This window comes from Haliaeetus albicilla, chromosome 15 (genome assembly GCF_947461875.1).
Source record: "Haliaeetus albicilla chromosome 15, bHalAlb1.1, whole genome shotgun sequence".
Classification (NCBI taxonomy): Eukaryota; Metazoa; Chordata; class Aves; order Accipitriformes; family Accipitridae; genus Haliaeetus; species Haliaeetus albicilla.
Window position 1 is genome coordinate 17,431,768 of NC_091497.1, and position 21,581 is coordinate 17,453,348.

The window sequence follows — 21,581 nt, forward strand, 5'->3', positions numbered from 1 at the left end:
CACATCCTGTCACTGGATACCAGGGGGAAAAGATCAGCACCTCCCTCTCCACGTCCCCTCCTCAGGAAGCTGTAAAGAGCAATGAGGTTGCCCCTCAGCCTCCTTTTCTCCAAACTAGAGAATCCCTAAGTCCTTCGCTGCTCCTCACAGGACCTTCCTCCCAGCCCCTTCACCAGCTTTGTTGCTCTTCTCTGGACACATTCAAGTACCTTGACACTGTGGGCCCCAGAACTGCACACAGTACTCAAGGTGAGGCTGCACCAGCGCTGAACACAGCGGGAGAATCAACACTCTTGACCGGCTGGTCATGCTGTGTTTGATGCACCCAGGATGGGGTTTGCCCTCCGGGCTGCCAGGGCACACGGCTGACTCAGAGTGAGCTTACCCCCAACCAGCACCCCCAGGTCCCTTTCTGCAGGGCTGCTCTCCAGCCACCCCTCTCCCAATGTATACTTGTGCCCAGCATTACTCTGTCCTAGGTGCAGAATTTGGCATTTCAACTTGTTAAATTTCATCCCATTAATCATTGCCCAATGCTGCAGTCTATCCAGATCCCTCTGCAAGGCCTCTTGTTCCTCAAGAGAGTCAACAGCACCTCCCAGTTTGGTATCACAAGCAAACTTGCTAATGGTTCATTCAACTCCTGCATCCAGATCATTGATAAATATATTGAACAGAATAGGGAACATCGCTAGTGACCGGTCACCAGCCAGATGTAGCCCCATTCACTACAACCCTTTGAGCTCTGCCCTTCAGCCAGTTCTTCATCCAGCACACCGTAAGCCTGCTCATCCCACAGTTGGACTTTTCCAGAAGGATGCTGTGAGGGACAGTATCAAAAGCATTACTAAAATCCAGAAAAACTGCATCCACCACCTTCCCTTCATCCACTAGGTGGGTGACCTTATCATAGAAGGATATCAAATTAATGAAACGGGACTTTCCTTTTGTGGACCTGTGTTGACTGTGCCTGATGATTTTATCATTCTTTAAATGCTTTCAGTAGCACCCAGTATGACCTTTTCCATAATTTTTCCAGGAACTGAGGTTAGACTAACAGGTCTTCCCTCACACCCTTTTTGTAGATTGGAATAGCACTGGCCAGCTTCCAGTCAGCAGGGACCTCCCCAGACTCCCAACACCTTTGGTAGATGACTGAGAGGAGTCCTGCCGTAACATCCACTAGCTCCTTCAGTACTCTGGGATGAATGCCATCAGGCCCCATGGACTTGTGAACATTCAGCTGATACAGCTGGTCCCTTACAATTTCAGTGTGCGCTGAAGTCACTGTTCCCACACCCGTGGTCATACTAACCAAGCACGGTGTGCTTTGATCACCAGCCCCCATTTATTCATAGTCTGATGGTCTGATGCCATTTGTGTCCCTAGACAGTTACCACACACAGCCATAGCTAATGCCTGAGCAGTGTACGCAAACTCCCACCCTGCTGCAAAAGCTGACCTACCCTGCCATGCTGGTTTTGAAGAAGCTCTAGCAGTACCAAAAGCCACATGTAAAACCATAGAGCACATAGGCTGAGAAATGCTGAACAGATTAGTTTTTATTTGAATGCAGAACTCCTTATAGGAACTTGCTGCCTCATTTCACCCATTGCTCCACATGCACTTTCTCCTTCTCTCTGAGTTGCAACAGTTAACTAACACAGTTAATCCCTGTAGCACGCCCTGATTAGTCTGGTCCGTGAACATGAAAAAAACACTGTACAGAGACTTCTGGATTATTTTAGGATTATCAGTTGTCCTGTGGGAACAGGGAGCATGACACACTCCTGGGCCCACGTCCCACAACACAAACATCATTTATTCACCTCCCAGCTCTGGCAGTTACTGATTTCTGACATGTTTTGGTAGAAAACTGTCACATGCTCCTGCAGCTCAACAGGCTAGCTGGGACAGTCCAGATCCTGGGCTGGGAGGTGACATTTCTTTGTGTGCAGTGGTGCCTTCTGAGCAAAGGTTTCTCTTTGCTTTCTCTTCTCTCTTCTCTGTGGCATGAACAGACAAGCTGATTGAAGCTGAAAAGGGACAAAGTGTACACGCTTGGCACTAGTTTTAGACTGAGAACATAACTGGGTGTGCTGCATCACCCTTTTGTGTGTGGGTGGACATTGATGCTGGCCCCCAAGGGGAGCCCAGCAGCGTGGTGCTTCCAGATCAGAAATCCCTCTGCCTGCTGTATGCTCATCCTCTTCCTACCAAAGGATTTTGCAAAGTTATCTCAGATTTCAACCTCATCTTCACTTCTGGGGAGGACTGAGCTTGAGCTCAAGAAGTATAGAGCAATTCTGTCTAGGTTTATCTGGCTTAAATATTCCAAGTAAATGTCACCAATGAAAAGGATACCAGGGTGCTGAGGTGAGAATTTGAACTTCAGAATAATCCGAGCATTACTTCCCTGATGCCTGGAGTCGTTTGAAATTGGAGACCTCCAGAACAAAGAGATGATTTGGGGCCATATTCAGCACTTTGGAAATAAAATGTGAAACACTTTTATGTGCCTTGCCTCGAGATGCAGCGCTGGTATTGAGGAGAAGGTATGACTTCTCAAAGTCATCCTGCTATGCACACATGGGGAACACACAGGCACCCCCAAACTTCCCAGAGTGGTTTCTCTGGAAGAAAGCGTTGAAGCTACTGAGGCTAGAAAAGCAGATTAAGTCTCCCCAGAAAATCAAATCTATGTATTTGGGAAGAAAGAACAAATCCCACTTCCCCATTGCAACTTTTACCATTTATATGTGTATGTGGTATATGTACGATATATGTATATATGAGTATTTATATTTTTTATATGTGTGTGTGTACACATATGGTAAAAGTCATGAGGGAGAAGCAGGATTTATTCTTTCTTCCCAAATAGACAGAGATACAGATATATGGTAAAATAAAACAATTCCAAAATGTTTGCTGACTGGAAAGAAGAGGAAGAGGGAGAAACAATATATCTTCTATATATGCTTTATAATACTGGGAGGTACTCAGATTGGAGTGATAGGGGCTGTATAAGAAGTGACAGCAATAAATAAATTATAGTTTCACATAAAATGATGGGAATTTGGAATACATTGTTAAAGTAGTTTGGGAATCACTGAACAATTTCAGTGAGTTGCTTTACATTCAGCCACTGGAACCATCTGTCAGTTGAATGACAGCTCTCCTGGTAAACATAAACTATGTTGCTAATGTATATGCTAACAGTGAAAGTAAATGTCTTCAACAGAAATAGACTGTATTCCCTATCAATTCATATCACTCATGGCCCTATTATCATTGCAGAGCAAAAATACCTATCACATTTTAATACTTACATGGCAGCATTCCTTATATATATAATTGCTTAACATCACTTGGGTCTTTCCGAACAAAGTAAATTATGGCATGATTAAGATGAGAATATCTTCAAATTCACAACCTTGAAAGAGTGAATGCATGAGCTCATTCTGAAAAACAAGTATGGAGATAATCCATAATTTAAAATAACATGTATGATATAAAATATCATGTATTTTGCAGTCCTATTCTATTCATTATTCTGTTTAACTTGCTGAAAGAGTGAATGCATGAGCTCATTCTGAAAAACAAGTATGGAGATAATCCATAATTTAAAATAACATGTATGATATAAAATATCATGTATTTTGCAGTCCTATTCTATTCATTATTCTGTTTAACATTTTCATTTGCCTGTAGTAGTATCAATAACAGTTCAATGTACTTAGTCACTCCTCGAGTTCCAGGTTCTTATAGATCTTTAAAATTATTAATAAATTATTTGAAGTAAAATTAATTTGATAAATTATGTTTGATCACTGCCTTTCTACACAACTGGTTTCAAAACAGTTTGTAATTCTACAAAAGTGTTTACCTCTAGTAATGAATCTTTAAAAGTGTCTTGAAAACAATTGTAATTTCATCAGTATTTCACAAACTATTCACCTATGATTTTGTCATTACTTATTTATTCATACTGCTGTGTGATCAGTCACTGATAACACACTTGTTTTCTCAGGTGAAAGACTATTATTCTGATAATAAACAAGAGCAAAGAGTGGTAAGGATAATTCTTCTAAAGAGAGAGAAGGAATTTGTATCATAGAGGAAGGCTGGCAAGGTTACAGATTTTTTTTTTATATTTAAAATAGTTATGTTACTCTGTCAGACCCTTATTCACTACTGGCAAAATAATCCACTACGACCTGATAACTGATTTTTTTTTCTTCTTATTGCCATTTGGTAGTTTTCCATGGTTTAATTGATAGTAATTGTTAGAAACCCCCTCTATTTGAAACCAGATGTCATAACCTTGTTCAAAGCCTGTTTGATGAATTTAAAGAAAATGGTAAAACGATCCTAGAGCCAAGTACTGCACAACTGTAACGAGGAGTTACCTGCCTGTCAGTGACTGAGTGTGAGTGGTGCCAGGTACCTGTTGAATTCCAGGGATCTATGTATGCAACATCAAACAGTGAGCTAATATTTGTTACCTACCTGATGTCGATCCCAATACTTGTCCAGCTGCTTTGCAGTTTAATATGCTGTACATTAAGGTTCAGATTCTGAAGGGAAAATGAGGTACTCCCATGCCTTTTCAAGTTGTCTAAGTCCGATATGGGAAAATACTGGCAACGATGACACTCAGGCCTGATCCTAAAAGCACAGAAAACTGAAATTTCTGTAGCTGGACGTGTACATCTGCCTAAGTCTTGGCACTGTTATGCTGTATTGTTCCCCTTCTTTCGGCCTCTTATTTAGGCCCTTCTGGGAGTCATAAAACAAGAGCTTGCTTGCATGAAGTGCAGGAATAGCCAGCTAAGCCTCTGCCCCCTCCACACACACATACAGGAGGAGGAATTTTTTCTACCTTATCCCCTCATAGCTTCGCCATTAGTATAGTCTTGCAGGATGCGGGCTGGCCTGTTGCAAAGGATGCTGCTGTGTCAGAAAGTAGATGAAGATGGATGTATAGACGAGTGGTTAGGAAACTCCGGTAGAAGGCAGTACTGGTTCCCTCTCTGTGTGAAGGAGTGTTTGTTTTATACAAAGTGAAACAGCTTAACAAGAAGACCGAGAGCTTCCAGCTTCAGAATAACTGTTGTTCGCTGATGAAGGCATTCTTCATGCAGGTAGGAGGCATGGATTACTGTCCCTCGGGCAGAGATGGGGGGAACTTAATGCAGTGCCGTTAATGCTCCAATCACTCAGGAGCTGGTCCCAAAGGATATCGAGGCATTCAAGTTTCTGAGCCAAAGATAATACCTATGAGAGGAGAAGAGACACCACCAATGACCAAGACTTTCTGTTTTTCTGATAAAGGGGGTTGAAATCATTACCTACAGAAGAAGCTGCTGGGTTAGAGCTCATGGATGATGGGAATTCTCAGTCTTCCTAAGTCCACAATTATTCTGGAATTTGATGTTCACCTCTTTTTTTTTCTTTTTCCCTCTTTTAAGAGTCATATTGGATTTGGGGATGTGGTTTGGACCCATCCTCATCTCTGCTTTCAACTCATTGACATTTTTAATAGGTCTTATACATTCACTCTGAAGAAAAATCCTTTCTTATAGAATGTATCCCAGTTATCTGTTCTAGTTCACCTCCCCTTGCTTTATTTTCCACAAAGCGGGGCTGTAAACTTGGTTAGTCTTACACCTTGTTTTCTCCAGGACCATGTTGATTTACAGCAGGTATACCAAAACTGAAGAAGGGAATCATGGCAAACTCCAATTTGTTATTTATTTATAAACTTGACATTACACATCATGCAAAATTAAAATCTTCATCTTGTTCTTGCCCCAGTTAGTTTAGGAACAGTCTCTTCAGAGCTTTACCAGCCCTTTGCCATAGATAGCACAAATGCGTGCACTTTCCAGCTGCTGAAATATGTTCATTTTTGGCTGTGGCCTTCATTTGATTTATCAGCTCACTCTAATAGAGAGGAAGTCACTGCCTCTAGCTGGCTGAGTTTCAGAGGAGGCACTGCGTGCAGTACCATTTCCCATCTGAAGTATGGCTGTAACAGGCATGGGAGATCCAGGCCAGGACGGGGGCAGAACTGAAGCACCCTAAGACACAGTATTGTGTTTAACTGCCCAGTCATCCTCCAATCTTACATCTACTCCGGTTAAGTCTAGGGCAGCTCTAGCTCAGGCAATGGGAGGTGTCACCTCCAGAGGAAGCAAAAAGTAAACTGAGGATGGAACTACTGGAAGAATATTTGACTCTGGTAGGGCAGTGGTTTCCCGTTTTATAATTACAGGTATAAAAAGTGGTAACTTAGCAAACTACCATAGTTTAGTTTCTACTTAATTGACCTTCCTTTTGGACTTTGCCAGAAGGCTTGATTCATTAAAGCTCATTGCGTTATTAGAGATATTTGGTTGAAAATTACTACAGGAGTACAAAGTATTCATGGCAGACTGAATCATAACTTCAAAAGTGAACCCTAGTAACTCAGAAGAGATGAAGTTGACTCAGATTTCAGCCCAGCTCTGCTGAGCCATAAGCGTGTATGTCAAACTTCTGTGTTGGAGGAACTAGTAATATCTTGTGGGAATTTTTCCTGTTTAAACCTGAGGATATTTTTGATGCCTACATTATTTTCTCTTCCTACTTAAAGTAAGTTTTGACTTCAGTAGTTTGCCATAAACTGAGCAGAATGCCTTGTACATTCTTCGATCATTAGACTCAAAGATTGCTCTACAAGAATGATTCCTTTTATGCTTTCATAAACATTTGCTATAGCATCTCACTTAAAAATATCTAAGCATTCTATTATATCACTGCATGTGGCTCCACGGTCTTATTAAATCAAGTGTGTCATCTCGTGCTGCTGCCACCTTAAAGACACAGGAGACAGTGCTCTGGAATTGTCAAGGGACGTGAGAATGTGACCATCATATTTTATACAGGATGTTAAATGATTAATATTTGTAAATTAATGCATTTAAATTATATGTGCATGAGACACTCCAAGCTTTGCAAGTATATCCGAGAGACTCATTTGAAAAAAATGCACCTGACAACTTCTCTTTTCCTATTGAAGCCTATTTGGGCTGGTCGAGTGAAAAAGAAACAGTGGCGTGTAAGAATTATAATACACGAGATATAGTGTATTCCTGGGCAATTATAACATGCCTAGGAAGGTGTTGCAAGGCATAAGGCTGAAAGGCCAAATGACTTTACCCACTTGAGAAATGCAATAATTCCCTAGAAATGCACCGCCTGGAGTATATTATTACTGTTATGAAATAGAATTCATGAATAGAAAGAAGGAAAATGGTGAGGAGGGGGACAGGCCTATCTATGCATGTACCAGCTAGTATTAAAGTGGGTATGACATCAGTCACAGCCAATCAAACAGGCTCAGTAATGTCCAAAGTACTACAGACATTTCATAATTAAGTAATGAGACATGACAGGGCATGAATTGTGTTGTATTAATTCTCACCGAGTGTGTTGTTGTAAGGCAAGAGAATGAAGGCTGGGTGCCATCGGTCCAGCCAACTGTGAATTAATCCTTTCCCATTCTCACAATGGAACCTCTTATTGTGGTTTTATAAAATGTTAATTTTTAAAATATTTATATTGTTAATTAAGTGATGAGTTTCTAAGCCATGACGGCAATCAGCACAATTCTTTCCATAATTCTGAGCAGTGAATTGTGCTATCTGCTAGTCCCTACTCAGATCTTCCACAGTCAATCAAACCAGCTGTTTTCTATTGTCCGTTTGCTAATGTATTCTAATATCCTGCCTCCTAATGCCTACTCTCATATCTGCATTCATTTGCATATAAGAAGCATCTAGATATGCCAGTAATGGTTAGTGAAGTCCTTTGAGCATATAATGTGCTATGGAAGTGCTAAATATGGCTTTTGTTTACTATTCAAAGAAAACACTAATGTAGTGGGGGGTATTGTGCATGTCCCTTGTCAGTCAGGACTTTGTTCCGTTCACTGTGATTGGGAGCAGTGTTTTTTAATACTAAAAATAAAGCTTCTGGGGTTTGTGCCTTTGCAAAATTAGGGCATCCATTTTTCTTTGTTAGTAAGTGACTCCCAGTCAGACCCCACTTACTTAAAATATCAGTTTTCTATAGTATTCTATATGGTACTCTACACTGCTCTTTAATTTAGCAGAGACCATTTCTTTGGTGATCTGAGACTGGCTCAGGGACTTAGTGCTGGTGCTCACATTTCGAGTAAAGGTTTTGGCTTTCATTTCAGTAGGAGCTGTTTCACACTTAGTAAGCTCATGGAGTCTAGATTCCTGAACAGGCTGCAGAAGATTTATCACCAGAGGCATCCTGAAAAGTACAGCATGGTTGTTTGCTATATAAAATCATGAAGGGAGATGCCTAGGCAAGCAAGGAAATCTGCCCGGGGGGGTTGTGATTGCTCTTCTCCTGTTATAGCTGGAAGTGCTCATTAGCATATAAAAGTCCCTTAACTGCTACCGAAGGGGCAGAGGTGGCTCTGTGACATTCATGCATGGGGCAGGATGTCACTGTGACCTACCAAATGTCCATGCCACAAACTGTCGTCAGGGCCAGAGATTACTGACACTGAGAAAACCTGTAACTTCACTTCTGCAAAGGAATTGCAGAGATGAGTGCCAAGACGTTTGTTTTGTAGATCCATACAAAGATAAAAATGCCTAGGCAATGTCACCAGAACAGGCATGAAAATCCTGCACTGGCTAGCAGACAGGTGACATGCTTTTCTGACCCTAATATCACTTCTTTAATTTCATGAGCAAAGATATGAAAAAGTTTCTTTGGTGAACATTAAGCAAACATATACTATTTCAAAATGTTAATAGTAATCGCACTTCTACATGTCATTCATTCCCAAGCCCTTTGCACACTTAACTTGTCTCTGATAGTAATTTTTGGAGAAACCAATTATTTAATAGCATGTAGTAACCCAAACACATAATTGAAACTGGAAACAACAAAAGGTATTCTCCATATTTGAAACTGCCAGTGTATTTACAGTTAGAAAAACTATAATCACCTGGACTGGAATTGTTATTCATTATTGACATCATCATAGGATTTGAGCCATGTCATTTATCAATGGTGTTCCTGCAAAGAGAAGAAGAAATATAATTCTTATTATTAAATTCTTATTATTATATACTGTAATCACACACTTGACATTCAGTACTTGGCTCCTAGCATTTTATAAAGCCTAGATTTATTTATACTCTAAAAGAAAAATGTTTTCTTTTCCACCTAGACACCTTTTAACTTTGTTTCAAAAATCAAAAGATGATTCAAATTTTACAAGTGTCTCATTCTGAATGATGTTGAGAGCTGTCCTTGGAGTAAGGAACACAGCAGTGGTCAGGTAGATGCTCAGTAGTATGTCATATTGAAAATTATATATCACAGTGTATGTAAATGTACATACAGGTCCATACACAGCCCACAAGAGATATAGACAATGTTATTAAATTAAGATGATATATTACACTAAATTTTTTGAGTAGGTCTTCTCATCCCGACACATTGCAGGGCCTGCATTCATCCAGTCACTTTGCAAGGGCATGAGGCAGTTTTGTCTAGAAGCAGGCGGTCATGAATCAAGACAATGTGGGAATTTTCAGCAAAAAGAAGCAAAACGTTTCTTCTCAATATTTGGGTAGCTTGGACCCTCTCAGCATCTGGATGGTACCTACTGGTCCCCTTCTCTGCTGTGTTTTTTTAGTATGCCCTTTGCGACTAAGACTGGAGCACACTGCCAGTGTACGGTCATTTTGGTCTATATCTTTTAACTTCGATCATTTACCCTTCTGGGCAAAGTCAGGCTGGTGCCTTGGAATTTGAAACGGTGGACACAATTTATATTTTAACTGTGAACTATTTTATGTGTGGCATAAAGATACTTTTTAGTAATGGACATGGAGTAAATTATTTAAACAAATAAATTAAAATAAATAGAATGAAGAAATTTGTAAATATGCATGAGCCTACAAGTAGTTCCAGACTAATATGTACTTACTATATATACTTTGTTTTGATCTATGGGCTTCTCAAGCCTTCATACTTACTTTACCTTGGTTTTCAGCAGGTTTTCTGGCAAGGTGTAAATGACTGTTAAGGAAAAGAACACTACTTGTTTTTTTTTTATGGCAGATTTGCATTAAATTCATTGGTTATCAAAGTGCCAAAACCAATATCTGATTTGGCTTACTATCAAGTGCTTGATAATTTCTTTTTCTTTTTTTCCCTGGAAACAGCCTTGGAAATATTTTTTGTTGTTGTTCAAATTCTTGTTTATCAGAACAAAAAATAAATCTTTTCCTCTCCTTAGGGATTCTTGCTTTCCAAAGTTCACAGCTCAAGTCTGTTGCCCATATGTGGGAATTCAGTGCCATTTAAAACACACTTGGTTTCAGCTTTGGCTCCTAGAGAGTGATTCAAAAGCCTAAACATAAGTGTCTAATACCATTTAGATGCCTTAGGATATTTTGCCTGGCATCCAGCTGCTGCTTCAGAAGGGCTCTGGTCTCCCACAGATCTTGTGTTGTCTCTACCAGTCTCATGCGGACGCTGTGAATATCCCAGGATGTTTAAAATTGTGCTAAAAGACTATGCTGAGGCACCTGCACTGCTCCCCCTCATGTTCCCTGCTTGCAGCAAGCATTCCTGGAGCAAGCAGCACAGATTTATGTTCGCATTTCTGTATTTCTAAATGCCCCGTGTAGGGGCAATCCATGACTATTCAGAGGCATTTGAAAGCCCGTTGTCTTGCCATCAATATTTACATCATTTTACCTATCGTACAATAAAGTATGAAGCCTCATATTCTCATTTCTTAAACAATCAAAACATACTTGTAGATTAATTTTAATGCACATATTTTTTCCGTTTGAATACATCGTGATTAAAAGTTCATGACCTTGATTATATTATGCAATTTGAGAAATCGCCAACAATGTCCATGGTGATTAAATATTCCACTTTGTAATTATTTTGTAACTTTTGTTCTGCTCTTTGCTCACTCCAAAAATTATCATAAAATTTTGAAAGATGTCCTCAGTGCAGAATATGTCCATAAAATATTAAATATTCAATTTTCCTCTATCATGGCTTGAAAAATTCATAATTACATGATGATCCACATAATAACTCATTCTGAAAAGTCATATATGGCACTCCCCCTGTGACTGAGTTAATAATTTACTGCTGTGTGGGATTTTCACTCTGCACTGTTAGTCTTGGGAACATTTATTAAGCAAATGTTCATTTGCAAAGATCAGAATGTGAATGAAGAGGGTAAGAATTTAATGAGGAGTGACAGACAGGTGAACTGATTCCATATAGTTCTTTACTACAGGAGAAAGCAGATAGCTTTATCTTTCATAGCCTCGATAGACACATGAAATGAAATATAGAAGACAGGGGGCAAAAGGAAAAAAAAGTACTTTCCTAGGAGGGCCAATGGAAGGATAAATCAGAGGAACTCATGAACATGATTCAGACCAGTCAAAATGGCTGTTCATATTCTGTACCTTTGGACTTATATAGCAGCGATATTCAGACCTCTTTTTTTTTTTTTTTTTTTTGAGATCTTTGCCCATTTTTTCAATAGAGTACTTTCAGCATTAAAGAAAAAAAATTAAGTCCAAGAGTACAGCATCAGCTTACCTGACAGCAAAATACTCCTGGAGAAGCAAGAAAATTTTTTAATTTTTGTTTCAAAATGCATTGTAGTTTATGGTTAACCTTTATCATTTTCAGATGTAAGAAAAACTTGCAAACAATATAATGTGGGAACTAGTATCACAACTTAATCAACATTTTTTTCAGTAAATAATGAAAAGGTTTGCTACACATTAACCATGTAACTTCTTTATATGATTTTTGGGTGTTGTCTAATCAAACATAAGTTAAATAATACTGATCCTGGTTTTTCTTTGTAAAAGAAATTCAAGAAAAAATGAAATGCCACAGAAAGATTTTATAATTGATTGAGAGTTCAGTTTGCAAAATATTGTGCATGTTGTTCCTGATACAGCAAAAAGCTAATACACTTATTCAAGACTTAGGGAATAATCGCTTCTTTAAAGATAAGTGATGACAAATTTAGGTGTTTTACTGACTAAGGAACACTTCATTAAACATGCCTTGACTTCAACAAGACCAAATAATTCTTTCTTTATCTGTTGCCACTGGGATGTGTAAGGATATAGCATATAGCTATACTTTCCAATGATATCTAAATATAAGGTTCCAAATGTTAGGATTTATACCTTTTTAAACACAAAAAAGATGTTGTCTCATATGTCCTGACTGAGATTGGGCAAAAGTGGAATTTCCAGTTGGTTTACTTTATGAATTTAACTTCATTCCAATATAGATGTTTTTCAGTGGATTTTCCTTCTCCATCAAAGTTTAAATTTCCTAAAATATTTTTGGCCTCTGGAACCCTGAAATATAATTTTTTGAAAACTGCAACATTTATTTCTGAGATCATTGCCAAGATGAAAAAAACTCTCCTGAAGATGAGAATTATTCTTTGGGTGTGTTATGTTTCTTTTTTTGTTTCTTTTTGGCTGTGGCGGATGATTATGTAATCAGTGATGCACAGTGCATTTCTTTTTTGAAAAAGAATATAGTACATCAAGGGAGATGTGGGGGAAAAACTATGTAAAACAATTTTCTGACAAAGGTGCAAAAAACTATTTTTGTTAAAAAGTTACACATTTTGAAAGAGAATTTTCAAGCAGTTGGTGTCAGCATCATTTTCCTGGATATATATTTCCCTGGATATAAAGGTTTCAACTGAGGATGGCTGAATTTGTTTTGGCACTTGATTTGATTACAACTTTTAATTTTCAAAGATCAATCCATGGCTGTGTTGGAAATGAGACAGAGGTTTTGGCTTAAATTTCTGATGGGGAATCCCAACTTCCATCCTTTATTAGTAGACAGTTACCAGACAAACTTAAAAATGAACAGACAGACACAGGAAAAATTTAGTATAATCACTCATTGCAATGACTCTCACCTACACTTAAAAATGTAGGAACTTTTAAAGAGAAATTAAGAAATGCCTATTTCTCTCAACAGGCTAGGCAAGAAGCTGACAGTGATAAGCTCTGGTATAGACTTCTGCATCATTTATATCAACATAGAGTCAAATTAGTCCAATCTCAGTGACCAGAGCATAGAAAACAGGAGAGTTTGAATAGCAGGTCAAAGAGAGGGTTTGTGAAATGCACATCCTTCATTTCTCCTTCAAGGGTAAGTGATATGAGAAAGTAATGAGGATGACTGACTGAAGCAGCAGTAAAGACGACTAGGAAAAGGAACTTAAATGGTTGCCAAAACTGGCAGAGGTAAAGGTAACTGTCTCATGGAAATTACTTACCTGCAATTTCTTAATTACTTAATTTAGGAATTAATGAATTACTTAAGTTGTTTAGATATGGAACCTTTTGTTTTCAAGTTATGCCTATTTTTTTCAAGGGTCAGTTTGGAAGGATCTTAACAACTTCATTTTTGACATGGCTCTGAAAATAAAGACCGTGAACAAGATATGTTTTTAACATAAATTAGTGCAGTATATTCAAAGAAGATGAACTAAGATATCGCAAAGGGAGAATGAGGTGACATTGAGAGCTGCAGAAAAAAATCAGATTAAATATAATCACACAGACTCAAGATATATAAAGAGAATTTTTCCTAGAGCTTATTGGTTAGGTATGACAGAGATGGGAAAGACCTATTCACTGACTGCAAGAAAAGAAACTCATTTGACCAAAGACAGATGTATGCCATTACAGTCAACTGGGAGAAATAGGCAGCACTTTTATGGCATAGTCCATTTCATCCTGAACTAGATATTTGGCAAGATTAGTGATTCCTTAGTGCCTGTTTCTCTAAATCGACCATAAAGGAACCCTAGGTTGACTACTTAGATACATCTGTGTGAGATTAATTTCATCTGAGGGAACTATGAGCCGCAAAGGTGATGTGGCCGTGGAAAAAAAAATGCAATCCTTAGGTATGTCTGCTGTGGTATTCCTCCACAAAGATAAAAGAGTGTCAATGCCTTTGTACAAAAGGGAAGCAAAAGTTTGTCTGCAATAGCCTGGACTGCTTTGATTATTCATTTTCTGGAAAGAGTAAGTTCAAACTGGAAGAGGTACAGCAAAGGGTTACTACGACAGATGAATGGGGTGTCTATTTCGTATTAACTCTGGGGTTCGTCAGAGGTTAACAAACACTTTTTAAATGAAAGTATAACATTTCCAAAAAAAAGTATCATTACCATAATTTCAACAAAGAAAAAGTGGGTGAGAGAGAATTAAGAATTCCAGCACTGGCTGGGAGGGAAAAGTTTCTACCCCCACTTCTTTAAGTGAGGTCCCGGTGAGAGGTGGTAATGCCAATTCCTTCACCTTGCCCCCAGGTCCAGCTCTCAATGTAGTTGTCCCATATCTTAAGAACAACAATATTCCTTGCTTCAAGATCCATATTACTTCCCAATCAGGGAATCCTAACCTCTCTTATGCTGAAGTCCCTCCATTACCAGCCAGAGCTCATCCAAATTTATTCCATTATCACCATTATGACAGATAATAGCTTGTAATGAATTTGTACTCCTAAAACATTTCATAGAGATAGAAAAGAATAGCACATTCATGAAAAGACAAGCATATGGCTGCAAACGTATAGTGGGTAGAAGCTGGAAAAAAGGATTGTTTGATGTCATTGATACCTAGTAATGGGACTCAGTGACCTAAGAGTCCTCATCCAGCCCCATTTCTTCAGTATTTGTTTTAAAAGTAACTTTTACATATACACATTTTTAAGCGTCACTGAGCCAGACAAGGTTGTTGTAAGAATCTGGGATTAAAGGAAACGACCAGCATTTGTAAAATGTAACTTAAGTTTCTAATAGCTTTGATAGGTAAACAGTAAAAAAAAAAAAAGGTTGAATTTTATGTACCTTATCTGAAGATTTTAAACTTACTTGCTTGAGGAGAGTTCTCCAGACATAAACTCGTGTTCAGAAGGTCCCTTTTCCTCAGCAGTTTGCATCTATGGAGAAAGTTAAATCTAGCTCAGTTTCATGGTTTACAACTTTGAAATAATTTTGATTATTTCCTTTAGATATATATTCAATGCAACTTTACTGAAAGGAGATTGCTTTTTTTGTGCACAAGACAGGGAGGGGAAAAAAAGAAAAAGTTGGGTTAAATCCTGAAACTGTGTCATAAGTACTTTGTGTGAAATAGAGCAAGGACTCACTCTTCTTTCTTCTGCAGGCTGGGCGCAATAATAACTACCAACGCCTGTTTGAGTTCTGAGCGCTAGCTTCTACTACAGGAACAACATTATTCAGACTACCTAGTCATCCTGTCTCCTGAATTATACCAATTATACCATCTGATGATTGGCGCAATTCAGTCTTTTGCCACAAGGCCTGGGATTCAGCTCTGGTTTAAGATGCCTGAGTTTAGGTGTCTATGTGAAGGCGTTTGCCTGTGAGTTAAATGTCTGACTCCCATCATAGTCCAAGGACATCCAGAGCTTGATTCAGTTGCCTGAACACAGATGTTTACAGATGGGGCAGTTAGGAGACGGGTCTATGGCAGATTTGTGACTTTCTGGAGCAGCAGCTGAAGGCCATGCCCTGGGGCACGGCAGCCGACAGCACGTGCCTGTATGAGGCCAGCAGAACTGACTCCCCAGCCAAGAAGTCAGAGCAGCCTGCAGAGCTCCAGCCCACCCCAAAGTAATCTGTGCTTGCTCTGCAGACTCTCTCTCCAGACTTTATCAGCTGCATAGACTAGATCTCCATGCTTAGCTCACATACATTCACCCCCACGCAGACTCCTAAATGCAGAGGTCTTAATTTCAGCCTGAATCTTGCCCCTCAGACCTAATTCAGCTGCTTCAATATAGGTGTCTAAATAAAGATGTTTCAAGCTGGACTCCACTGGAGGTGGCCCAGGATATCCTATTTGATCTCCAGCCTCCACTTGGCAAATGCCAGGGTCTCCCATGAGTTCTGTATCAGGTTTACTACCTCCATGCAGGTGACTCAAGGTTTGATACTTTAGGCTGTGTGAAGTGGCAATAGATTTCTATATTTAGACAATTAAATCAAGCTCTAAGTTCTTCTTGGTGTGTATTTGAGAGGAAAGGGGGGAAAAAAACTTGGAAGAGAGAATAACCTGATTGTCAGGTGCCATAAACAATGAAAATAAGGACTTGTAACATTTTCAAACACTCTCTAAATTCTATTTTGTTTTGTTTTGTTTTACTTCATTACCATTAAAATTAAATATTTCCAAGAGATGTCAATGTTGAATGTTTTCTTTTCTAGATCGTAGCTTAAATGGTACACAGTGTCGAAGAACAGTGCAGTTTTGTGTTTTGTCTGTAAAAAACATTTTCTCTAAACAGCTTTAAATTGCTGCTTTCAAAAGGTTGTTTCATTACGCCATTCATGTACTCATGTAGTACAAAAGACCAGCAACTGGTCAGATCTCCATAGTAGGGACTAAATCAGTTCAGCTGCTTTTTTTCCACCTTATAAACGGCTTAGCACAAAGAGTCCCTGACAGAACTTAATGCTTTGGGCTTTCTGCATGTAGTAGTGGAAGGTGCCTTGGGGCCAGAGTTCAGAACATCACTACTGAGCTTTAAACTCCACCAGGGCCAAAAGAAAAAAGTAAAATGTCATGATTAGCATTTGACAGCTCTAATCATTTGTTAAATGTAGGAAAAAACTGGGAGAAGTAGGAAAAAATTGGCTTGTTGATTATATTGGGATGTTTGATATTTATACTGCGGCATTTGCAATGACATATAACAAGAGAAGTCTTGTAGAGGCCTATTGAAAGTTTTGATTGCATCTCGTGTAGATACAAGATTACGTGGAACTTGGGCATAAGAATGAAATAAACATGTCAAGACTCATTAGAATTAAAAAAACCCACTACTGTTAATAGGGCAGTAAGAGCAATAAACTATGTAGTACAGTTAGGCTTGAAATGTTCAGAACCTAGATAGCAAAAAAAACTTCCCGTATAAACTGCCCTTATATTAGTGAAGCCACACTGAATTTTCCAAGATATTTGTCAAGTTAGTCCTTGAGAGTGTTATGATTCCCATGATAACCAACATATAGGTATACTAGGCATGTTCTGAAGTACTTAATCAATGGATTTAGTTTACAAATGCATGTGAAAATTGCATAGCTGAGGGGAAACCATATTTAGTGAGAAGATCAGATTATTTCTTCAGAAAAGTCCTCTGACCTCTGCTCTGTAGTTTGTTTTTATCACACTAGATAAGGAGTCTATTATCAGTATGGGGTATGCCAAGCATTTAGAAAGTTTACTTGATAGTTAGTATTAAAGCACGGTATAGCTTTTCCTTTCTTAGATGCAGTGTCACAATGTTTGTAAGAAGAACTTTAACAATTATGAAACTATTTAGACCAGCTAACTAAAGAAGAAGTATCTAATTGGCCTGTCTTTATTACTGGTTTCATCTACCAAGATACAGGCCATATGATTTAAAATTACAATCCACTTTCAAGCTCATAACTCATCCTATTTAAAAAATGAATAGAATAAAATCATAACTGATGTCCTAAATTTCCTTATAAAAAGTAGCCAAATAAAAATGGTGCTAAATACAATAATAAAAGAATGAAGGAGCTCAAAGGTCATTTAGACCACATGGACATGATTAACGAAGAAGCTGCACTCAAATGTTTTCAAACACCTAATAAAAATATTCATGACATGATGAAAAACTGTCAGTTAGTTCTGAAGTATAGTAAAGAAATTCTTCAAATTAGATTGCACTAAATGACTGTCTTTGACAAGATAAATCTTGTTTTCCTTTGATCTTCTGATAATGCCAGCACATACTTTTGAGGGGTCTGGAAAGAAACACACAGAGGATCCTCAGTTGCCAAAATCAATAACACCCATCTCCACGCCTGAGAGACAGAAATACTGGCTAATAACAGAAACATGCTCATTGGAGGCTGGAGGAACACTTGTTTGTGCCTAGTTCAGTATACCATAGTGACTGCTGAAGAACAATTCAGCCTGGTAAAACTCCTACATCTAGCACTGTCACACTTAGTTTCTCTATCTGCCAAATCCAGTAACGGTCGATTATGCAAGTCAGCCCTGCCTGAGGGCTTGTCTATCTTGAACATTCAAATTTCCAAAACAATTCTATTGCTTTCTTTCATGAATCGGTATTTGTGTTCTATTTTTTCAGTTTTACTTTTCGCCTCATTCTTCATCTCCTTTTTGTCTTGTAACATCTCTTTGGTACGTGCAGATCCAAACATACCTTTACATGTGATGCAGAGCCAAATCCATGCATTTAATTGATGAAGGGTGAGTTATGTGATTTCCCTTTTTATACGAATATTTGTTTTCTGTGTTAAGCACGAAATAAGTTTGACAGGAGGGCCAGGGCAGGTGGGAATCTCTCAATTTTGCTTACACCTTGTCTGTTATATTGGGGTTAAGAGCCATGAGCAGGGTTCTGTCATGTTACCACAGGTAAAAATAAAGTATGATTATATGGAAAAATCTTCCTTATTATGAATATCATAAAATAAAACTTGATAGAGCTAGCAAGCACCTGGGAGGTATTGGCCTGCACTATTTCATTTAAACCTCTTGTGCATATATTTTAAGAAGTAGAGCTTAAGGATATGATCACTTACTACCTTTTCCAAGAAGCCCAGCCTCATTCTGTGCATAGTGCTCCATTAATGAAGAGCTGTTTGGTGCTTTTTCTTATCCTTATACCACATCCATGGCTCAGAAGATAGAATTCCAAGTTTTCTTGTGGGCTTTCTTATGTTGCTCATCCACACATGGTAGCATACTCTGGAAATGCATTAATTTGTATTTGTAATTGTTCTCTGAATGGAGGGCTGTTTTACCAAGGGAGACCTGATTAAAGTGTCCAATAATCTGAGATGCCTAGGATCTGCTGTTTTCAAACATTTAGCCTCTTACCATGCTGTACTTTCTAAGCACAGTGATATTTGATTGTATCTGTGAATAATCAGCTATTATACAGATCAGGCTTCTTTCCTTTCCTCCTTTCCTTACCCCAGCACCTTCTACTTCTCCTTCAGATTTTCACCCAATCATTGGCGTCAGGTTCTCTTGTCCCTTCCTCAGTTTCTTACAGCTGTCACTTTCCCCAGCCAGGTCTAGCTCTCCATTTGAGTGCTGCTCTTTCTCAGATGCTCTGCCTGCCTCCCCCCCCCCACCCCCCATTAGTTCTGCTCATTCTCCCTGATTTACCAGTTTTCCTCTGCCTCCAGCATTTGGCCAACCTGTTTACCCACCTCCCTTTGTTTCAACACTTCAGTTTCCTCTAAATGTTCTAGATGTCTTGCCTGAACAGTCTTAGCTTCAGCCATCCAGCTCTTAAACAAGTCACTTTGCAAAGCAACTCCTTATAACTCTTGCTTTCTTTGCTTTGCGCAGATTAGTAGAGCTTGCTGTGCTGGTAGGAAGTTCCCAAACAAACTCTAAAGAGGTCTGAGCTGGGAATTGCTACTGCAGCTTTCCGAAAGTTTATAAATGTCCAGATGAGAATATATGTTCATGTGAAGCACCAAAGGCTCATTAACATTGCCTAACAACATATCTTTCCTAGCTTTGCTCTTAGAAACTCTTAAAACCTTCACCAGAAAGAAAGAAAGAAAGAAAGAAAGAAAGAAAAAAAAAAAGGGGTGGGCAAAAACTCTGAGCTCAGCCTAAATGTGTTCACGGCTTACAAACCCATTTAGAGTGAACAGTTAGACACTGGCAAATTTTCTGTTAACAAAGAATGAGCCTTTGCAAGAAACGTGAAGTCACTTTCCCATTTTAGGGGCAACAGCCCCTGACTACAATCACTGTTAGACCCCAGCTCAGGGCTTCTAAGTTGGAAAAACTAAGTCTATGAGTTTAGAAAGGGAAGGGAACCAATTAGCATAGAATAGAATATTACGGTTGGAAGAGACCTTCAACAATAATTTCCTTCAACTGCAATTAGATTTGTTGGAGGAACTGTTAGACTGTGATGTCAAGGATGACAAGAAAATATGAGGACAATATTAGCCAGTTGATTTTACTGCAGAAAAACACTGCATCCACCTCCCTAGCTGTGAACAGTCTCAATGGCCATGGGATTGCAATACAGGGACAACATGGCAAGAGGGAAATTGCAGCTTTTATGTAGCATAGAGCTAACTTCCAGGGGGACTGGAATAAAATCCCTCACACTGTGTTTGACATTGCTGGCTGATTTGTGATGATGAACATCTTCAGAGCAAACCACATGGAGCATGTAGGTCAACAGCCACATAAACTCTTGCTGTTCTAAGGACTAATTGAGACTTCCAAGCAATTCATGGTCTAGGAAAGGACAACTCTGGAGTGCTCTGTTGTCTGCAGAGCTCCCTGGAGTAAATCTGATTTACTCAAGCTTGGCACTGAGGCCAGAATCAGATCCCCATTGTACAATAAACAGTGCTATTAAATGATTCATGTTTTATTTCAAGGATTCTCTTTCCAGGAGTAATACTAAGTTAGTCATACATTTATGACTAACAGCATACAAAACTAAATAAATTTCTTCAACGCAATAGGATAAAGCAGTTCTGGTGAGCTAGAAGCCAGTTTTAAAGTACAGAAAATCAATGCAAATGTGTTGATGTAATGGGTTGATTATGTACGTTACAATGAAATATATATTTTGAAGAGGGCAGGAAAATAATTTATGTATGTCATTGTGCAGAAATATTTAGCAACTTTCTAAGTTTCTAAGAGAAAGATTTTATTAGGCAAACTCAAATATATTATTTAGACAAAATAAAATAATTTCTGGTACATTTGAGGTTTGATTTAAGTTTTCGTACACCATTAAAATTTTATTTTTAGAATTCTGGAGTTTTGCAAATTAGTCCTAATTAAGAGAATTGTGATTAAGATGAGTTTTAAGTATTTGTTTTTTAGAAGAAAGATATATTGCCTGTTCAAAAATGTAAAGCTTCCAACTTCTGTGGAGTTGGCACTGCCTTCTACAATTCACATGGTTATAGGTGTAGATCACAGAACTCTTCCTAAGAAATCTACTCCCAGCACATGTTATTGGAGACTCCCTACCCCTTTTTCTTCTTACAAACAACCCATCTTCATATTTCTGGAATGATTGAGGCAGAGTTCCAGCAGAGAGCAGCCTCATTCACCCAAAAAACAATTGTAATTAATTTTCTGAGTTTCAAAGGAGGGAGTAGTCCTGTGGAAAAAATAATAATAGGAAATAATTGTAAGCAAATTATTGATTATCCAAATCTCTCTACTTAATATCCTGTTAGTATGTTTCTCTCTATATTGACTCCCAAATAGGCAGAAATTAATCCAGTGTCAGCCAGGCCGGTTAAGTAATTGAGGTCAGAAAATGTGAACACGAGTGGTAAAGATCAATATCCCATGTACAATGTACAAATGGTAAGGTTTATACTTCTAGTGGAAACATGAGATATGTATAAACTGGATACT

The 21,581-nt window shown here is 38.5% G+C and overlaps 1 long non-coding RNA gene across 1 annotated transcript; it reads right to left on the minus strand.

Annotated features, from left to right (window-relative positions):
• Window positions 1–4,129: 4,129 nt before the first annotated feature.
• LOC138689147 (uncharacterized) lies at window positions 4,130–15,077 on the minus strand. Its single transcript, XR_011327998.1, has 3 exons — window positions 15,008–15,077; window positions 9,035–9,105; window positions 4,130–5,277 (listed from the first exon to the last, which is right to left on the minus strand). It is a non-coding gene; the product is annotated as an uncharacterized lncRNA (long non-coding RNA).
• Window positions 15,078–21,581: the final 6,504 nt, after the last annotated feature.